Source organism: Dendrobates tinctorius, unplaced genomic scaffold, assembly GCF_039654945.1.
Source record: "Dendrobates tinctorius isolate UK_male_01 unplaced genomic scaffold, ASM3965494v1 ptg000086l, whole genome shotgun sequence".
In the NCBI taxonomy this organism is placed as follows: domain Eukaryota; kingdom Metazoa; phylum Chordata; class Amphibia; order Anura; family Dendrobatidae; genus Dendrobates; species Dendrobates tinctorius.
Genome location: NW_027361754.1, coordinates 65,187,771 through 65,210,608, shown reverse-complemented (window position 1 = coordinate 65,210,608; position 22,838 = coordinate 65,187,771).

The following is a 22,838-nucleotide window of genomic DNA, read 5'->3' as shown; positions in this document are numbered from 1 at the left end:
CCAGAGATTCTTTTGACAAGTTTGTCAGTCACCTAAATGAGGTGAACCAGATGAACATGCTGTTTACACACAATTTTGGAGGGACACGGCTGGAATTTCTTGATGTCTTGTTGGTAGTTAAGGATAATGAAATCTGTACGTCAGTTTACAGGAAACCCTTGGCTACTAATTCCATATTGCGTTATGATAGTTTCCATCCATCACATACCATCAATTCATTACCATATAGCCAATTTTTGAGAGTCCACCGTCTAAATAATACCTTGGAGGGTTTTGAAACACAATCTAGAGAGTTATATAATAGGTTCAGACAACGGGGATATCCTAAGGTTCTATTAGATACCACACTTGAAAAAGTAAAATCTCAGTACAGTAATAAAGTTAGAGGAGCTGTGCCTCTAAAGAATAAAAGAGTCGAAAATGAAAAGAGATTTACCTTCTGTTTTCGATATAGTCCCATGGATCGTCAGATACGAGCAGCAATTAGAAAAAATTGGCATATTTTGGAACAAGATAGGGATTTAAGCGACATAGTATCTAGAGGGCCCCTTATCTCATGTAAGCGGAGTACAAGAATTAGAGATATTCTGGTTAAGAATCGGATCGTCACTAAGCGTGACACTTGGCTGAGTAAAGGAACACCACAAGGGAATTATATGTGTGGCCATTGTCCATATTGTAAATTTCATCGTACTGATCGCACACTACACATGGACGCGGTCACACATACAGTAACAGATTTGATCACATGCAAGACAGACCATGTAGTCTATGTGATTTTTTGCACATGTCGGTTTTTCTGCATAGGTAAAACCATACGTCCGCTATACATTCGTTTTCATGAGCATTTTAAGTCCATTAGAACGGGAAAAGGAGTCCCACGTTTAATTAACCATGTAAGAGATGCACATGGAAATGACCCTAATGTTCTCCCTTTGCAGGAATCGAGAAGGTGGTTTTACCGCCGCAGGGAGGGCATTTAAATAAAATCTTATTAAGACGAGAATCCAGGTGGATTATGAATACACAGGCGACAGGTCCGCTGGGTTTTAATGATAGAATAGACATGGCTGTTTTTTTATGAAGGAGCTCATATTTTCCCTCATTTCCCTTGAAGTTGATAGGAGAACTAGGTCACACATGTATACATGTGGCTTTTCTGGTTGGTACCTTTTTTCTGGAGTCTCTTATTGTAGCTTTGATGAACTTCCACATATTTGAGACAAAGACATCTTTTTGAATTTGGTGGGTTTTCTTTCCCGTAGCATTTGAATCGTTTAGTGACTTGTTTTTTGTTTGCATAGTATACGTGCACATATACATTGTGCGTTTTCGGTGCAGCGGTTTTTGTCCGCTATGATTGAGATTTGTCATTGATAGTCCATTATTGTGTTTAACCATAATGAGATACAGCTACAGTGGGGAAAAAAAGTATTTAGTCAGTCAGCAATAGTGCAAGTTCCACCACTTAAAAAGATGAGAGGCGTCTGTAATTTACATCATAGGTAGACCTCAATTATGGCAGACAAACTGTGAAAAAAAAATCCAGAAAATCACATTGTCTGTTTTTTTTTCATTTTATTTGCACATTATGGTGGAAAATAAGTATTTGGTCAGAAACAAAATTTCATCTCAATACTTTGTGATATATCCTTTGTTGGCAATGACAGAGGTCAAACGTTTTCTGTAAGTCTTCACAAGGTTGCCACACACTGTTGTTGGTATGTTGGCCCATTCCTCCATGCAGATCTCCTCTAGAGCAGTGATGCTTTTGGCTTTTTGCTTGGCAACACGGACTTTCAACTCCCTCCAAAGGTTTTCTATAGGGTTGAGATCTGGAGACTGGCTAGGCCACTCCAGGACCTTGAAATGCTTCTTACGAAGCCACTCCTTCGTTGCCCTGGCGGTGTGCTTTGGATCATTGTCATGTTGAAAGACCCAGCCACGTTTCATCTTCAATGCCCTTGCTGATGGAAGGAGGTTTGCACTCAAAATCTCACGATACATGGCCCCATTCATTCTTTCATGTACCCGGATCAGTCATCCTGGCCCCTTTGCAGAGAAACAGCCCCAAAGCATGATGTTTCCACCACCATGCTTTACAGTAGGTATGGTGTTTGATGGATGCAACTCAGTATTCTTTTTCCTCCAAACACGACAAGTTGTGTTTCTACCAAACAGTTCCAGTTTGGTTTCATCAGACCATAGGACATTCTCCCAAAACTCCTCTGGATCATCCAAATGCTCTCTAGCAAACTTCAGACGGGCCCGGACATGTACAGGCTTAAGCAGTGGGACACGTCTGGCACTGCAGGATCTGAGTCCATGTGGCGTAGTGTGTTACTTATGGTAGGCCTTGTTACATTGGTCCCAGCTCTCTGCAGTTCATTCACTAGGTCCCCCCGCGTGGTTCTGGGATTTTTGCTCACCGTTCTTGTGACCATTCTGACCCCACGGGGTGGGATTTTGCGTGGAGCACCAGATCGAGGGAGATTATCAGTGGTCTTGTATGTCTTCCATTTTCTAATTATTGCTCCCACAGTTGATTTCTTCACTCCAAGCTGGTTGGCTATTGCAGATTCAGTCTTCCCAGCCTGGTGCAGGGCTACAATTTTGTTTCTGGTGTCCTTTGACAGCTCTTTGGTCTTCACCATAGTGGAGTTTGGAGTCAGACTGTTTGAGGGTGTGCACAGGTGTCTTTTTATACTGATAACAAGTTTAAACAGGTGCCATTACTACAGGTAATGAGTGGAGGAAAGAGGAGACTCTTAAAGAAGAAGTTACAGGTCTGTGAGAGCCAGAAATCTTGATTGCTTGTTTCTGACCAAATACTTATTTTCCACCATAATATGCAAATAAAATGAAAAAAAAACAGACAATGTGATTTTCTGGATTTTTTTTTCTCAGTTTGTCTCCCATAGTTGAGGTCTACCTATGATGTAAATTACAGACGCCTCTCATCTTTTTACGTGGTGGAACTTGCACTATTGCTGACTGACTAAATACTTTTTTTCCCCACTGTATGCAGGTACATAGTAGTTGAGAATTCTAAAAAAAACAGATATTAAGTTGCACACAATTCACATTTTCCACTTCAGGAATTTTTTTTTTTTTTTTGAGTATATTAATGGTTCAATACAATAATAGTGAGACAGTTTGGTCTCTGGATACATATGATTGTAGATGTTTTCCATAAGAAAAAGAAAAAAATAGTAGTTTTCGACATATGAAAATAACAGTAGTCTTCAATATATGAATATGCATTGTAATTTATCTCTCGATGTAACCATTTTTCTGCTTGTGCAGTAAGTTGTATTTATGCTTTTGTATGTTGTAATGTATCTCAGCATGTTTTTAATTCACTAATGTCACTTAGACAGCAGCTGTGGAGGGAGGAGGTACGGAGTGATGTGATTTCCATATGAACCCGGCACTTCCCCCCACTGTTTGACCCGCTGAAGCGCTCGAGCAGCGCGAAACGGCCGTTGTCAGCCTTTCTTGCACTCTTTATGTCACTCCCCCGATTTGACATGTTCATGATATGTCAATAAATCAGTGAAACTTCCATCTCGATGAGTGCGACCTCTTCTCTCTGCATGGATTTCCACGCTTGGGAGCACAGACCGAGGGTCATAGATCGCGCTGCACTTTAATCCAGTCGTGTGGTTTCAATTGAATTAATTTTTTAGTTAATCCAATAATTAATTTACTTATTTATTTGAATTATTTCATACATATTCTTTAAAAAAATAAATACCGGAAGCCGTTATATCAGATAATAAGTCAATTGAATTTGTTTAATAAATAAAGTCTTAGATGAATAATAAATACATGAAGAAACATTGTTCTAGTTTTGGTGTTACGATCAATAAAACGGAAAGGGAGAAGATACAGATTAGATATTATAAGTACCGTAACTTTTTGACAGTGATGGTGATCAGTGAGTGGAACAGGCTGCCACGAGAGGTGGGGAGTTCTCCTTCCATGGAAGTCTTCATACAGAGGCTGGACAGACTTCTGTGTGAGATGGTTTAGTGCAGGCTCGGACTGGCCCACCGAGGTACCATTGGATCCCTCGGTGGGCCGCGCCCGACCATGAATGTCACTGGTGTCCCTCACGTGACCGCGTCGTCTCTGTGTGTGTGCAGCCCGGGACAACGCGTCGCTGCCTCTGCAGAACCACCTCGGCTGCCTGTGACTGCTATCCAGCGCTGCTGCCTGCTGCTGCTTCTGCATTAATGTAAGTAAAAGTGCAGTGCCACTGCCACCAATGTACAGGAATGGCATCTAGCGCTGGGCCTTGTAATGGGCCCCCCTCTGCCTGGTCTGTGTGGTGGGCCCCCTATGCCTGGTCTGTGTGGTGGGCCCCCCCTCTGCCTGGTCTGTGTGATGGGCCCCCCTCTGCCTGGTCTGTGTGGTGGGCCGCTCTCTGCCTGGTCTGTGTGATGGGCCCCCCTCTGCCTGGTCTGTGTGATGGGCCCCCCTCTGCCTGGTCTGTGTGATGGGCCCCCCTCTGCCTGGTCTGTGTGGTGGGCCCCCCTCTGCCTGGTCTGTGTGATGGTCCCCCCTCTGCCTGGTCTGTGTGATGGTCCCCCCTCTGCCTGGTCTGTGTGGTGGGCCGCTCTCTGCCTGGTCTGTGTGATGGGCCCCCCTCTGCCTGGTCTGTGTGATGGGCCCCCCTCTGCCTGGTCTGTGTGGTGGGCCGCTCTCTGCCTGGTCTGTGTGATGGGCCCCCCTCTGCCTGGTCTGTGTGATGGTCCCCCCTCTGCCTGGTCTGTGTGGTGGGCCGCTCTCTGCCTGGTCTGTGTGATGGGCCCCCCTCTGCCTGGTCTGTGTGGTGGGCCGGCGCCGCTCTCTGTCTGGTCTGTGTAGTGGGCCGCTCTCTGCCTGGTCTGTGTAGTGGGCCCCCTCCACCGGGCCATATGTAGTGGCCCCCCTCCACCGGGCCATGTAGTGGGCCCCCCTCTGCCAGGGCCTTGTATTGTGCCCCCCTCTGCTTGGGCTGTGTAGTGTGCCCCCCTCTGCCTGGGGCAGATCCCAAATATGGCCACCATGAATTTTATTTCTACCCTGCTACCGTATAAGATAGTTACCAGTAAAAATAAACATTCAATTGCCTAAGGGTTAACTAACCTGGATAGAGTTAAATGCAGAATATTGTTCCTGTTTGCACAATGTAGAGTGAGCTAAAAATGCACAGGTTCATGAGACCTCATTCACATGGCTTTTTCACCTGACAGATCCATGTCAAATTTTAAAGATGTGGATTTAACAGCTCAATCGGTGGCAGAACTGCGATGCTGAGCCTTGGCGTTTTGCCACAGATGTTTATGCGATAGCTCAATGCGATTTCCATTCTGAGAATTTAACCCTTAGAGGACCAGCGCCGTACATGTACGGCGCGGGGTTCCGTCGGTCCCTGCAGCAAATGGCACGGGTACCGGGAGGCTTTCGCCGCTAAGACTGGCAAGCAGCAACGCTGCCTGGCTGGTCCGGGCGAATTTTAGCTCCCCCTGCAGATACGAACGCTTCGATTGGCTGGGCTGTGTAGCATCTACCATGGAACGCTTGTTGGGACAAAGTGATCACTATACCCCCTACGTCAATCCTTGGGGGTGTAGATTCCAAAATGGGGTCACTTTTTAACTTCAAAGTAACACAGGTCAGATTTGCAAAAAATGTCCTGGGCATTAACCCCTTCCTGACATCCGACGTACTATCCCGTCCATGGGACCCGGCCCCTATGCCCATGGACGGGATAGTACGTCTACCGCGATCAGCGGCGCCCACGTGGTGAGCGCCGCTGATCGCGGCCGGGTGTCAGCTGATTATCACAGCTGACACCCGGCACAATGTGTCAGGGGCGGTCACGGACCGCCCCCGACACGTTAACCCCTTGCACACCGCGATCAAACATGATCGCGGTGTACCGGGGGGTTAAAGGGAAGCATCGGCAGGGAGGGGGCTCCCTCCGTGCTTCCCTGAGCCCCCCACGGCAGCGCAATGTGCAGCGCTGCTGCGGGGGGCTCCTTTCCTGCAGGCCCCCGAAATCCAAGATGGCGACGGGGGCCTTCGGGGGGCCTGCAGGAAGCTGGCTTCCTCAGTGCCTGCAAAGCGCAGGCATGAGGAAGCCTTCTGCACTGCCTGTGACAGATTGCTGATCTGTCACAGTGATCTGTGATGTGACAGATCAGCGATCTGTCACAGGACAGTGATGTCCCACCTGGGACTATTAAATAAAGTTAAAAAAAATAAAAAAAAGTGTTAAAATAAATTTAAAAAAATCGCCAAATAAATTAGAAAAAAAAAAATAAAACCCCAAATAAATCCATTTTTTGGAAATAAAAAAAACAAACAATAAAAGTACACTTATTAGGTATCGCCGCGTCCGTAACGACCCGCCCTATAAAACTGTCCCATTAGTTAACCCCTTTAGCGAACCCCTTAAAAAATAAAAATAAAAAACGAAGCAAAAAATAATGATTTATTATCATACCGCCAAACAAAAAGTGTAATAACGCGCGATCAAAAAGACGCATATCAATATCCATGGTACCGCTGAAAACGTCATCTTGTTCCGCAAAAAACGAGCCACCACACAGCATCATCAGCGAAAAAATAAAAAAGTTATAGCTCGCAGAATAAAGCGATGCAAAAATAATTATTTTTTATATAAAATAGTTTTCATTGCATAAAACCGACAAAACATAAAAAACGACCTAAGTGAGGTATTGCTGTAACCATACTGACCCGAAGAATAAAACCGCTTTATCAATTTTATCGCACGCGGAACGGTGAAAACGCACACCCCCCAAAAGAAATTCATGAAACGCTGGTTTTTGTTCATTCTGCGTCCCAAAAATCGGAATAAAAAGCGATCAAAAAATGTCACGTGCCCGAAAATGGTACCAATAAAAACATCACCTCATCCCGCAAAAAATAAGACCTCACATGACTCGGTTGGTCAAAATACGGAAAAATTATAGCTCTCAATATGTGGTGATGCAAAAACTATTTTTACAATAAAAAGCGTATTTTAGCGTGCGACAGCTGCCAAATATAAAAACCGCCATAAATAGTAAATCAAACCCCCCGTTATCACCCCTAGTTAGGGAAAAATATTAAATTAAAAAAAATGTATTTATTTCCATTTTTCCATTAGGGTTAGGGTAGGGTTAGGGCTAGGGTTAGGGTTAGGGCTGAGATTAGGGTTAGGGGTGTGTTGGGGTTCGGGTTGGAGTTAGAATTGGGGGTTTCCACTGTTTGGGCACATCAGGGGCTCTCCAAATGCAACATGGCGTCTGATCTCAATTCCAGCCAATTCTGAGTTGAAAAAGTCAAATGGTGCTCCTTCCCTTCCAAGCTCTGCCATGCGCCCAAACAGTGTTTTACCCCCACATGTAGGGTATCAGCCTAATCAGGACAAATTGCAAAACAATTTTTGGGGTCCAATTTCTCCTGTTACCCTTAGGAAAGTAAAAAATTGGGGGCAAAAATATCATTTTTGTGGAAAAAAATGATTTTTTTATTTTCACGTCCGAGCGTTATAAACTTCTGTGAAGCACTTGGGGGTTCAAAGTGCTCACCACACATCTAGATAAGCTCCGTGGGGGGTCTAGTGTCCAAAATGGGGTCACTTGTGGGGAGTTTCAATAGTTTAGGTACATCAGGGGCTCTCCAAACGCACATGACACCTGCAGACCATTCCATCAAAGTCTGCATTCCAAAACGTCACTGCTTCCCTTTCGAGCCCCGACATGTGTCCATACAGTAGTTTTCTCCCACATATGGGGTGTCAGCGTACTCATGACAAATTGGACAACTTTTGGGGTCCAATTTCTCTTGTTACCCTTGGGAAAATAAAAAAAATTGGGGACTAATTGATCATGTTTGTGGAAAAAATACGATTTTTTTATTTTCATGCCCTGGCATTATAAACTTCTGTGAAGCCTTTGGGGGTACAAAGTGCTCACCTCACATCAAGATAAGTTCCTTAGGGGGTCTAGTTTTTAAAATGGTCATTTGTGGGGGGTTTCCACTGTTTAGGTACATTAGGGGCTCTCCAAAGGCAACATGACACCCGCAGACCATTCCATCAAAGTCTGCATTCCAAAACGTCACTACTTCCCTTCCGAGCCCCGACGTGTGCCCATACAGTAGTTTTCTCCCACATATGGGGTATCAGCATACTCAGGACAAATTGGACAACAACTTTTGGGGTCCAATTTCTCCTGGTACCATTGGGAAAATAAATAAAAAAATCGTGACTAAAAGATCATGTTTGTGGAAAAAATACAAATTTTTTATTTTTTTATTTTCACGCCTGGGCGTTATAAACTTCTGTGAAGCACTGGGGGGTTCAAAGTTCTCACCACACATCTAGATAAGTTCCTTAGGGGGTCTAGTTTCCAAAATGGTGTCATTTGTGGGGGGTTTCCACTGTTTTGGTACATCAGGGGTTTTCCAATCGCGACATGATGTCCGATCTCAATTGCAGCCAAAAACGTCAAATGGCGCTGCTTCCCTTCCGAGCTCTGCCATGCGCCCAAATAGTGGTTTACCCCCACATGTGGGGTATCAGCATACTCAGGACAAATTGCACAATAATGTTTAGGGTCCTGTTACCCTTGGGAAAATAAAAATTGGGGTGAAAAGATCATTTTTGTGGAAATAATATGATTTTTTAATTGTACCGCTGTACGTTATAAACTTCTGTAAAGCCCTTGTGGGTTCAAAGTTCTCACCACATATCTAGATAAGTTCCTTGTGGGGTCTAGTTTCCAAAATGGTGTTACTTGTAGGGGGTTTCCTCTGTTTAGGTACATCAGGGACTCTCCAAACGTGACATGGCATCCGATCTGAATTCCAGATAATTTTGCATTGAAAAAGTCAAACGGCGCTCCTTCCATTCTGAGCTCTGCCATGCGCCGAAACAGTCATTCCCCCCGACATATAAGGTATCAGCGTACTCAGGACAAATTGCACAATAACTTTTGCAGTCCAATTTCTCCTGTTACCCTTGGTAAAATAAAAAAATTGAACCTGAAGTATTTTTTTTGTGAAAAAAAGTTAGATGTTCATTTTTTTTAAATATTCAAAAAAATTCCTGTGACGCACCTAAAGGGTTAATAAACTTCTTGAATGTAGTTTTGAGCACCTTAAGGGGTGCAGTTTTTAGAATGGTGTCACTTTTGGGTATTTTCTATCATATAGACCCCTCAAAGTGGCTTCAAATGTGATGTGGTCCTAAAAATAAAATGGTGTTGTAAAAATGAGCAATCGCTGGTCAACTTTTAACCCTTATAACTTCCTAAGAAAAAAAATTTTTGGTTCCAAAATTGTGCTGATGTAAAGTAAACATGTGGGAAATGTTAGTTATCAAGTTTTTTGTGTGCCGTATCTCTGTGATTTAAGGGCATAAAAATTCAAAGTTGGAAAATTGCGAAATTTTCAAAATTTTCGCCAAATTTCCGTTTTTCTCACAAATAAACGCAAGTTATTTGAATGAAATTTTACCACTAACATGAAGTACAATATGTGACGAGAAAGCAATGTCAGAATCACCGGGATCCATGGAAGCGTTCCAGAGTTATGACCTCATAAAGGTACAGTGGTCAGAATTGTAAAAATTGGCCCGGTCATGAAGGTGCAAACCACCCTTGGGGGTGAAGGGGTTAAGGTGAAAACAGGCCTGCGGCCCTAAAGAATTAAATGAATCGCAGTGCGGAAAGATCTGCAGCATATGAACAACGGTGCAGCTTTTAGTAGAATTAGGATGCTGAAATGATGCAGATTTGGCGTGGGATATACGGCAAAAGAACCCATGGTGTAATTCCGCGGTCTCAAAGCCTAAATGTTGAGTTGTACATTACTGTAGGTGGGCCCCTAAAATTAATTCCCTTGGTGGGCCCTAGACACCCCAGTCCGACCCTGGTTTAGTGACTCCTGCATTGAGCAGGAGGTTGGACAGGATGACCCTGGTGGCCCCTTCCAACGCTAACATTCTAGGACTCTAAATTGTACTGTTCCTTTAAGCCCAGGCTTCTCTATAGTGCACTCATATAAGGAAGTGACAATTAGAGCTCATGTGGCCGATGTTAACTCAGTTGGGAGAGCGTATGACGGTGGTCTGAAAGGTTCCTGGTTCGATCCTGGAAGTTGGCAAGCTTTTTAACAACTTGTTTACCGGTAATTGTACATAATGCGTGTAAGCCCCATATCTGGAGGTTAAATGTTGGGGGGTTAGGAATCCAGCTGCTTTTTGGGTTAGAATGAAGTTAGATATTGTATATATCAGGCTTTTGCTTATATTTAGCTGGTATAAAATATAAATATGTCTAAAGTTTGTGTATATACAATATATGTATATATTACACACACACAAACCTACATATATACACACATATAACAATAATACATCAATAATATACACACATACATACACAAAAATATACTCACACATATATATACCGACTGTATAGACACACATATAAATATTTATGGTGAATACATTAGGTTATAAGACCTGGAGACTGTTATTACACACGCTGCCACTTATTCTAGGTTTATTTTCTTAAAAAAAGTGGGAAGTGGGATTCGAACCCACGCATCCACGGGAGACTGCAACCTGAACACAGCGCCTTAGACCTCTAGGCCATCCTGCCTGCTGACTCTGAAGATGCTCCCTGGTGACACAACAGTTCGCACCACCAGGGACTTCAGTACTAACAGTGTTAACTATGTAACAAGTGTCCACAGCTGGTAGAATGTGGGCGATCTATTATTCGTGGGGTGTGACACAGTCATTACACAAGAGCACATATCTAGGAGGAGAGCGATGGAAAAGGCGTCTGATCCTTTTTTTTTCTGCATGCTATGTGCGGCTTTTGACACCAAAAACTCACAAAAAACAAGTCAAGACAGAAAAAAAGATGATTTTTGACTTTTCGCCAAATTCACGAATCATGAAGAAAACGAGGCTGAAGTTGGTTTCTTATTCGTCAGTTTCTTATTCGGCAATTTTTTCTTTTCTTGTTTTGACAGGTTTAACAACAAAAAATAAGTAACACAATAATAAAAAACAATGCAGTGAGGTGCCCTGATGTGAAAACACTTAAAATCAGCGTCAAAAATTATAAAACTGGCACAAAAATGGGCATCAAAGGGCAGGGTCGGACTGGGGTGTCTAGGGCCCACCAAGGGAATTAATTTTAGGGGCCCACCTACAGTAATGTACAACTCAACATTTAGGCTTTGAGACCGCAGAATTACACCATGGGTTCTTTTGCTGAATATCCCACGCCAAATCTGCATCATTTCAGCATCCTAATTCTACTAAAGACTACACCGTTGTTCATATGCTGCAGATCTTTCCGCACTACGATTCATTTAATCCTTTAGGGCCGCAGGCCTGTTTTCACCTTAATGCCCAGGCCATTTTTTGCAAATCTGACCTGTGTTACTTTGAAGTTAAAAAGTGACCCCATTTTGGAATCTACACCCCCAAGGATTGACGTAGGGGGTATAGTCATCACTTTGTCCCAACAAGAGTTCCATGGTAGATGCTACACAGCCCAGCCAATCGAAGCGTTCGTATCTGCAGGGGGGGCTAAAATTCGCCCGGACCAGCCAGGCAGCGTTGCTGCCTGCCGGTCTTAGCGGCGAAAGCCTCCCGGTACCCGTGCGATTAGCTGCCCCAATAGGCAGCACAGGTCCCCAATAGGCAGCACAGGTCCCCAAAAGGCAGCACAGGTCCCCAAAAGGCAGCACATGTCCCCAATAGGTAGCACACATCCCCAATAGGCAGCACAGGTCCCCAATAGGCAGCACAGGTCCCCAATAGGCAGCATTGGTCCCTATAGGCAGCACAGGTTCCCAATAGGCAGCACAACTCCCCAATAGGCAGCACAGGTCCCCAAAAGGCAGCACAGGTCCCCAATAGGCAGCACAGGTCCCCAATAGGCAGCATTGGTCCCTATAGGCAGCACAGGTTCCCAATAGGCAGCACAACTCCCCAATAGGCAGCACAGGTCCCCAAAAGGCAGCACAGGTTCCCAATAGGCAGCATTGGTCCCCAATAGGCAGCATTGGTCCCAAATAGGGAGCAAAGTTCCCCAATAGGCAGCACAGGTCCCCAATAGGCAGCACAGGTCCCCAATAGGCAGCACAGGTCCCCAATAGGCAGCATTGTTCTCAATAGGCAGCATTGGTCCCCAATAGGCAGCATTAGTCCCAAAAAGGGAGCACAGGTCCCCAATAGGCAGCACAGGTCCCAATAGGCAGCACAGGTCCCCAATAGGTAGATTTGTACCCAATAGGCAGCACAGGTCCCCAACAGGCAGCACAGGTCCCAATAGGCAGCACAGGTCCCCAATAGGCAGCATTGTTCCCTATAGGCAGCACTGGTCCCCAATAGGCAGCACAGGTCCCCAATAGACAGCACAGGTCCCTATAGGCAGCACAGGTCCCCAATAGGCAGGCACAGGTCCCTAATAGGCAGCATTGTTCCCTAATAGGCAGCACAAGTCCCCAATAGGCAGGCACAGGTCCCTAGTAGGCAGCACAGGTCCCCAATAGGCAGGCACAGGTCCCTAATAGGCAGCACAGGTCCCTAATAGGCAGGCACAGGTCCCTAGTAGGCAGCACAGGTCCCCAATACGCAGCACATACAGACTGTAACTCACTGACCCGGCGTTGGCCTGTGTACCAGATACACAGGCGACAGGCTGCGACGCGTCTGACTCTGAAGAAGACTGTCACTGTAATCCCGCGGCCGCGGTTGAGGCCTCCTGGATGGCCAGGCCCCGCACCGCCCGTCCTGCTCCTCCGGCCTCCGGGTGTGCGCAAATCACCGGTCCGTCACGCTGCCTGGGCTCAGCTCACATTGACTTGACAAGTCTGGGCAGTGGCGGTGACTCCTCCAGCGAGCTCCAGTTACCCGCCAATGCCGCACTGCGCGCAGGAATCAGTGCGCGGGGCGAGGGCCTCCGGCGTGTGCTGTGCTCTGTCCAGTAGTCAGAGACAGAGCAGAGAACGACCCGACGTATCAATGCGCGGTATCCGGCGCGGTGGGCGGGACTAGGAAGCAGAGCAAGAGTCCTCCTCTGCTCCTGCTCCTTTCCGGCTGCACTGCAGGAACATCAAAGTACCAGATCGCGGCTGTGAATCTCCCCGGTTCGGGGAACTGGCTGCTTTTTTAACAACCGGTTCCACTGAACCGGGGAGAACCCGCTGAATCCCACCCCTGGGCAGGGCCGGCTCCAGGTTTTTGAGGGCCCCGGGCGAAAAAGTCTCAGTTGGCCCCCCCTTAACACATACCACGACTCATGCCGTGTGACATCCGTGGTGACGGCCAAAAACGGACTTCTCTCTGTGTGGATCACACGGACACGCATGTGATCCACACGGACACTCGCTCTGTGGCAAAACACGTTCATGTGATGGAGGCTACTGATTAGTAGTGTACGCATGAAAGAAAGAAGAGAGGGGAAATAAAGAACAGAGAAAGAAAGAGAAAGAATGGAAGGAAGAACAGAGAAAGATACAGAGAGAGAAAGAAAGAAAGAACATAGAAAGAACGAACAGAGAAAGAAAGAAAATAAAGAACAGAGAGAGAAAGAAAAAAACAGAGAGAAAGAGAAAGAAAGAGGGTAAAGAAAGAACAGATAGAGAAAGAAAGAGGGGAAAGAAAGAACAGAGAGAAAGAAGAAAGAAACAGAACAAAGAGAAAGAAAGAGTGGACAGAAAAAAAGAACAGAGAGAGAAAGAAAGAAAGAAAGAAAGAAAGAAAGAAAGAAAGAAAAAAAGAAAAAGAAAGAGGGGAATAAAGAACAGAGAGGGAGAGAAAAAGGGGAAAGAAAGAACGGAGACAGAAAAAAAGAACAGGGAGAGAGAGAAAAAGAAGGAGGGGAAAGAAAGAACAGAGAGGTAAAGAGAAAAAGAAAGAGGGGAAAGAACAGAGAGGAAGAGGGGAAAGAAAGAACAGAGAGAGAGAAAGAAAGAGAGGAAAGAGAGAACAGACAGAGAGAAAGAACAGAGACAGAAAGAAAGAAAGAAAGAAAGAGAACAGAGAGCGAAAGAACAGAGAGAAAAAAAGATTAGAGAGAAAGAACAGAGAGAGAAAGAAACAGAGAAAGAAAAATTCTATAAAGATACTATAGCAGCCCAGCTCCCACTGTAGTGCCTACCTGAGCCTCCTGGTGCAGGACATATCATGATCCGCTCACATGGCCGACATCCCCGATTCCAAGGCGATCTCGCTGTCCGCTGTCAGAGGAGGACACGGTGATGGATCTGAAGCATTCCCTGAAGTGCCTCCATGGTTCCGTCACAATCTCCTACTGAAATGACCTAATTTCTGGTCAGCTTCCAGCACATCACTTCCGGTAGAACGTTACGTGCAAGTTTTAAATTGCTCCTTGGGGCTCCGCTGTGTACTCCTGTGTCCCACGGGGAAAGTAAGCTCCCGGCTGGGGCAGTCGCTCTCTCAAAATCGGGACTGTCTCGCTGGATCCGGGACAGTTGGGACTCGGGAGGTATAAATGCTCCCCACCATACACCTCGTACACGCACGGCTCCGCTTTGTATGCCTCGTACACACACGGCTCCGCTCCGTACACCTTGTACACACGCTGCTTCACTCCGTACACCCCCGGCTCTGCTCCGCTCCATAAACACACGGCTCAGCTCCGTACACACAGGGCTCCGTTCCGTACATCTCGTACACACACGGCTCTGCTCCATACACCTCATACACATCGTACACACACGGCTTCGCTCCGTACACTTCGTACACACACGGCCTCGCTCCGTACACCTCGTACACACACGGCTCTGCTCTGTACACACACGGCTCTGCTCCGTACAACTTGTAAACCCCTCCTGACCCCACCCAAGAACACACACGGCTCTGCTACATCCACCTTGTTAAACCCCTCCCTGACCCCACACAAGTACACACACGGCTCTGCTACATCCACCTTGTAAAACCCCTCCCTGACCCCACACAAGTACACACACGGCTCTGCTACATCCACCTTGTAAACCCCTCCTGACCCCACACAAGTACACACACGGCTCTGCTGCATCCACCTTGTTAAACCCCTCCCTGACCCCACACAAGTACACACACGGCTCTGCTACATCCACCTTGTAAAACCTCTCCCTGACCCCACACAAGTACACACAAGGCTCTGCTACATCCACCTTGTTAAACCCCTCCCTGACCCCACACAAGTACACACACGGCTCTGCTACATCCACCTTGTAAACCCCTCCTGACCCCACACAAGTACACACACGGCACTGCTACATCCACCTTGTAAACCCCTCCTGACCCCACACAAGTACACACACGGCTCTGCTACATCCACCTTGTAAACCCCTCCTGACCCCACACAAGTACACACACGGCTCTGCTACATCCACCTTGTAAAACCCCTCCCTGACCCCACACAAGTACACACACGGCACTGCTACATCCACCTTGTACAACGCCTCCTGACCCCACACAAGTACACACACGGCTCTGCTACATCCACCTTGTAAACCCCTCCCTGACCCCACACAAGTACACACACTGTTCTGCTACATCCACCTTGTAAAACCCCTCCCTGACCCCACACAAGTACACACACGGCTCTGCTACATCCACCTTGTAAAACCCCTCCCTGACCCCACACAAGTACACACACGGCTCTGCTACATCCACCTTGTTAAACCCCTCCCTGACCCCACACAAGTACACACACGGCTCTGCTACATCCACCTTGTAAAACCCCTCCCTGACCCCACACAAGTACACACACGGCTCTGCTACATCCACCTTGTAAACCCCTCCTGACCCCACACAAGTACACACACGGCTCTGCTACATCCACCTTGTTAAACCCCTCCCTGACCCCACACAAGTACACACACGGCTCTGCTACATCCACCTTGTAAAACCTCTCCCTGACCCCACACAAGTACACACACGGCTCTGCTACATCCACCTTGTTAAACCCCTCCCTGACCCCACACAAGTACACACACGGCTCTGCTACATCCACCTTGTAAACCCCTCCTGACCCCACACAAGTACACACACGGCACTGCTACATCCACCTTGTAAACCCCTCCTGACCCCACACAAGTACACACACGGCTCTGCTACATCCACCTTGTAAACCCCTCCTGACCCCACACAAGTACACACACGGCTCTGCTACATCCACCTTGTAAAACCCCTCCCTGACCCCACACAAGTACACACACGGCTCTGCTACATTCACCTTGTACAACCCCTCCTGACCCCACACAAGTACACACACGGCTCTGCTACATCCACCTTGTAAACCCCTCCCTGACCCCACACAAGTACACACACGGCTCTGCTACATCCACCTTGTAAAACCCCTCCCTGACCACACACGGCTCTGCTACATCCACCTTGTAAAACCCCTCCCTGACCCCACACAAGTACACACACGGCTCTGCTACATCCACCTTGTTAAACCCCTCCCTGACCCCACACAAGTACACACACGGCTCTGCTACATCCACCTTGTAAAACCCCTCCTGACCCCACACAAGTACACACACGGCTCTGCTACATCCACCTTGTAAACCCCTCCTGACCCCACACAAGTACACACACGGCTCTGCTACATCCACCTTGTTAAACCCCTCCCTGACCCCACCCAAGTACACACACGGCTCTGCTACATCCACCTTGTAAAACCCCTCCTGACCCCACACAAGTACACACATGGCTCTGCTACATCCACCTTGTAAACCCCTCCCTGACCCCACACAAGTACACACACGGTTCTGCTACATCCACCTTGTAAACCCCTCCTGACCCCACACAAGTAGACACACGGCTCTGCTACATCCACCTAGTTAAACCCCTCCCTGACCCCACTCAAGTACACACACGGCTCTACTACATCCACCTTGTTAAACCCCTTCTGACCCCACACAAAGTACACACACGGCTCTGCTACATCCACCTTGTTAAACCCCTCCCTGACCCCACACAAGTACACACACAGCTCTGCTACATCCACCTTGCTAAACCCCTCCTGACACCACACAAGTACACACACGGCTCTGCTACATCCACCTTGTAAAACCCCTCCTGACCCCACACAAGTACACACACGGCTCTGCTACATCCACCTTGTTAAACCCTTCATGACCCCACACAAGTACACACACGGCTCTGCTACATCCACCTTGTTAAACCCCTCCCTGACCCCACACAAGTACACACACGGCTCTGCTACATCCACCTTGTTAAACCCCTCCTGACCCCACACAAGTACACACATGGCTCTGCTACATCCACCATGTAAAACCCCTCCTGACCCCACACAAGTACACACACGGCTCTCTACATCCACCTTGTTAAACCCCTCCCTGCCCCCACACAAGTACACACACGGCTCTGCTACATCCACCTTGTAAACCCTTCCTGACCCCACACAAGTACTCACACAGCTCTGCTACATCCACCTTGTAAAACCCCTCCCTGACCCCACCCAAGTACACACACGGCTCTGCTACATCCACCTTGTAAACCCCTCCTGACCCCACACAAGTACACACACGGCTCTGCTACATCCACCTTGTAAACCCCTCCCTGACCCCACACAAGTACACACACGGCTCTGCTACATCCACCTTGTAAAACCCCTCCCTGACCCCACACAAGTACACACACGGCTCTGCTACATCCACCTTGTAAACCCCTCCTGACCCCACACAAGTACACACACGGCTCTGCTACATCCACCTTGTAAAACCCCTCCCTGACCCCACCCAAGTACACACACGGCTCTGCTACATCCACCTTGTAAAACCCCTCCCTGACCCCACACAAGTACACACACGGCTCTACTACATCCGCCTTGTAAAACCCCTCCCTGACCCCACCCAAGTACACACACGGCTCTGCTACATTCACCTTGTAAACCCTTCCCTGACCCCACACAAGTACACACACGGTTCTGCTACATCCACCTTGTAAACCCCTCCTGACCCCACACAAGTACACACACGGCTCTGCTACATCCACCTTGTAAACCCCTCCCTGACCCCACACAAGTACACACACGGCTCTGCTACATCCACCTTGTAAACCCCTCCCTGACCCCACACAAGTACACACACGGCTCTGCTACATCCACCTTGTAAACCCCTCCTGACCCCACACAAGTACACACACGGCTCTGCTGCATCCACCTTGTAAACCCCTCCTGACCCCACACAAGTACACACACGGCTATGCTACATCCACCTTGTAAAACCCCTCCCTGGCCCCACACAAGTACACACACGGCTCTGCTACATCCACCTTGTTAAACCCCTCCCTGACCCCACTGTCCCACACATAAACGTTACCTCATCCATCCAGACCAGCACCATAATGAAAAGCGACCAGCACAGCAGAGTCCTGCAGCCACCCTGATCATGTGACCCCTGACTCCTCCCCTCCTGTGACCTCATCACAGGTCCTGTGCCGGCACCGCACACACGATTACAGCCGAAGGAAGCGATGATCATTGCTGGCTGTAAGGGGCTGCGTCACTGCGTGGGTCCCTCGCGGAGGGCGCTGGATGGGGTCAGTACATGGGGGGCGTGGCGGCGGCCGGCGGGTATCCCAGATAGCGTGAGTAGGCCCTCCCATCTCGCCAGGGCCCCGACACTTGCCCGGGTGCGCCTGGTGCTGACGCCGGCCCTGCCCCTGGGTACGAGCGACCAGTGAGTGACAGTGACATTCGGGGGCGGGGCCCACCAAGGGATCCAACGGTACCTCGGTGGGCCAGTCCGAGCCTGTCAAAGGGCGATAATGAAAGGGTTAAATCAATTTGAGCCAATGAAATCACATTAAGAATACAGATAATGATGCCCTGCATCAAACCAAGGTCCCTCCAGCCTGGCCCAAATGGGTTCTGGGCATCAGAATTGGCATCAAAGTGGGCACACAGCCAATTTTCACAGATTTGAATAAGTAACTGATGTTTTTAAGGGGTTAAACGACTTTGGGCCACTGATGTCACACTAAGAATACACAGACGGTGATGCCCTTCGTCAAACCCAGGTCCCTCCAGCCTGGCCCAAATGGGTTATGGGCACCAGAACTGGCATCAAAGTGGGCACACAGTCTATTTTCACAGGTTTGAATAAGTAACTGATGTTTTTAAGGGGTTAAACGACTTTGGGCCACTGATGCCACACTAAGAACAGACAGATAGTGATGCCATGCATCAAACCCAGGTCTCTCAAACCCATTTGAGTCAGGCTGGAGGGACCTGGGTTTGACGCAGGGCATCACTGTCTGTGTATTCATAGTGTGACATCAGTGGCCAAAGTTATTTAACCCCTTAAAAACATCACTTATTTAAATTTGAGAAAATTGTCTGTGTGCCCACTTTTATGCCAATTCTGATGCCCAGAACCAATTTGGGCCAGGCTGGAGGAACCTGGGTTTGATGCGGGGCATCAGTTTATGTGTACTCACAGTGTTAAATCAGTGGGCGAAAGTCATTTAACCCCTTAAAAACATCAATTACTTATTCAAATCTGTGAAAATTGGTTGTTTGCCCATTTTGATGCCAATTCTGATGCCCAGAACCCATTTGGGCCAGGCTGAAGGGACCTGGGTTTGATGCAGGGCATCACTGTCGGTGTACTCATAGTGTGAAATCAGTGGTCCAAAGTCATTTAACCCCTTAACAACATCATTTACTTATCCAAATCTGTGAAAATTGGCTGTTTGTCCTCTTTGATGCCAATTCTGATGCCCAGAACCCATTTGCGCCAGACTGGAGGGACCTGGGTTTGAGGCAGGGCATGATTATCTGTGCATTCATAGTGTTGCATCAGTGGTCCAAAGTCATTTAACCCTTTAAAAACATCAGTTACTTATTTAAACCTGTGAAAATCAACTATGTGCCCACTTTGATGCCAGTTCTGGTGCCAATAACCCATTTGGTCCAAGCTGAAAGGACCTGGGTTTGATGCAGGGCATCACCATCTGTGTCTTCTTAGTGTGACATCAGTGGCCCAAAGTCGTTTAACCCCTTAAAAACATCAGTTACTTATCAAATCTGTGAAAATTGGCTGTGTGCCCACTTTGATGCCAATTCTGATGCCCAGAACCCATTTGGGCCAGGCTGGAGGGACCTGGGTTTGATGCAGGGCATCCCTCTCTCTCTGTGTATTCTTAGTGTGACATTAGTGGCCCAAAGTCATTTAACCCCTTAAAAACATCAGCTACTTATTCAAACCTGTGAAAATCGACTGTGTGCCCACTTTGATGCCAGATCTGGTGCCAATAACCCATTTGGGCCAGGCTGGAGGGACCTGGGCTTGATGCAGGGCATCACTATCTGTGTGTTCTCAGTGTGACATCAGTGGCCCAAAATCAATTAACCCCTTAAAAACATCAGTTACTTATTCAAACCTGTGAAAATTTACTGTGTGCCCACTTTGATGCCAGTTCTAGTGCCAATAACCCCTTTTGGGCCAGGCTGAAGGGACCTGAGTTTGATGCGGGGCCTCATTATCTGTGTATTCATAGTGTGAGATCAGTGGCCCAAAGTCATTTCACAGTTTAAAAACATCAGTTACTTATTCAAATCTTTGAAAATTGGCTGATTGACCACTTTGGTGTCAATTCTGATGCCCAGAATCCTTTTGGGCCATGCTGGAGGAACCTAGTTTTGATGCGGGGCATCAGTTTATGTGTACTCATAGTGTTAAATCAGTGTCCCAAAGTCATTTAACCCCTTAAAACATCAGTTACTTATTCAAACCTGTGAAAATTGGCTCTTTGGCCACTTTGATGCCAATTCTGATGCCCAGAACCCATTTGGGCCAGGCTGGAGGGACCTGGATTTGATGCAGGGCATCACTATCTGTCTGTTCTTAGTGTGACATCAGTGGCCCAAAGTCATTTAACCCCTTAAAAACATCATTTATTCAAACCTGTGAAAATTGACTGTGTGCCCACTTTGATGCCAGTTCTGGTGCCCATAACCCATTTGGGCCAGGCTGGAGAGACCTGGGTTTGATGCAGGGCATCACTCTCTGTCTGTGTTCTTAGTGTGACATCAGTGGCACAAAGCCATTTAACCCCTTAAAAATAGCTGCTACATATTCAAATCTGTGAAAATGGGTGATTTGACCACTTTGATGCCAGTTCTGATGCCCAGAACCCATTTGTGCCAGGCTGGAGAGACATGGATTTCATGTGGGGCATCAGTAGGTATGTAAATCAGGTGTTAGATCAGTGGCACAAAGCCATTTAACCCCTTAAAAATATCTGTTACTTATTCAAATCTGTGAAAATGGATGATTTGACCACTTTGATGCCAGTTCTGATGCCTAGAACCCATTTGTGCCAGACTGGAGAGACTTAGATTTCATGTGGGGCATCAGTAGGTATGTAAATCAGGTGTTAGATGAGTGGCACAAAGCCATTTAACCCCTTAAAAACAGCTGTTACTTATTCAAATCTGTGAAAATGTGCGATTTGCCCACTTTGATGCCAGTTCTGATGCCCAGAACCTATATGTGCCAGGCTGGATTGACATGGATTTCATGTGGGGCATCAGTAGGTATGTAAATCAGGTGTTAGATTAGTGGCACAAAGCCATTTAACCCCTTAAAAATAGCTGTTACTTATTCAAATCTGTGAAAATGGGTGATTTGACCACTTTGATGCCAGTTCTGATGCCCAGAACCCATTTGTGCCAGAGTGGAGAGACATGGATTTCATGTGGGGCATCAGTAGGTATGTAAATCAGGTGTTAGATCAGTGGCACAAAGCCATTTAACCCCTTAAAAATAGCTGTTACTTATTCAAATCTGTGAAAATGTGCGATTTGCCCACTTTGATGCCAGTTCTGATGCCCAGAACCCATTTGTGCCAGGCTGGATTGACATGGATTTCATGTGGGGCATCAGTAGGTATGTAAATCAGGTGTTAGGTCAGTGGCACAAAGCCATTTAACCCCTTAAAAATAGCTGTTACTTATTCAAATCTGTGAAAATGGGTCATTTGACCACTTTGATGCCAGTTCTGATGCCCAGAACCCATTTGTGCCAGACTGAAGAGACATGGATTTCATGTGGGGCGTCAGTAGGTATGTAAACTAGGTGTTAGATCAGTGGCCCAAAGCCATTTAACCCCTTAAAAATAGCTGTTACTTATTCAAATCTGTGAAAATGTGCGATTTGCCCACTTTGATGCCAGTTCTGATGCCCAGAACCCATTTGTGCCAGACTGAAGAGACATGGATTTCATGTGGGGCGTCAGTAGGTATGTAAATTAGGTGTTAGATCAGTGGCCCAAAGCCATTTAACCCCTTAAAAATAGCTTTTACTTATTCAAATCTGTGAAAATGTGCGATTTGCCCACTTTGATGCCAGTTCTGATGCCCAGAACCCATTTGTGCCAGGCTGGAGTGACATGTATTTCATGTGGGGCATCAGTAGGTATGTAAATCAGGTGTTAGATCAGTGGCACAAAGCCATTTAACCCCTTAAAAATAGCTGTTACTTATTCAAATCTGTGAAAATGTGCGATTTGCCCACTTTGATGCCAGTTCTGATGCGCAGAACCCATTTGTGCCAGGCTGGATTGACATGGATTTCATGTGGGGCATCAGTAGGTATGTAAATCAGGTGTTAGATCAGTGGCACAAAGCCATTTAACCCCTTAAAAATAGCTGTTACTTATTGAAATCTGTGAAAATATGCGATTTGCCCACTTTGACGCCAGTTCTGATGCCCAGAACCCATTTGTGCCAGACTGGAGTGACATGGATTTAATGTGGGGCATCAGTAGG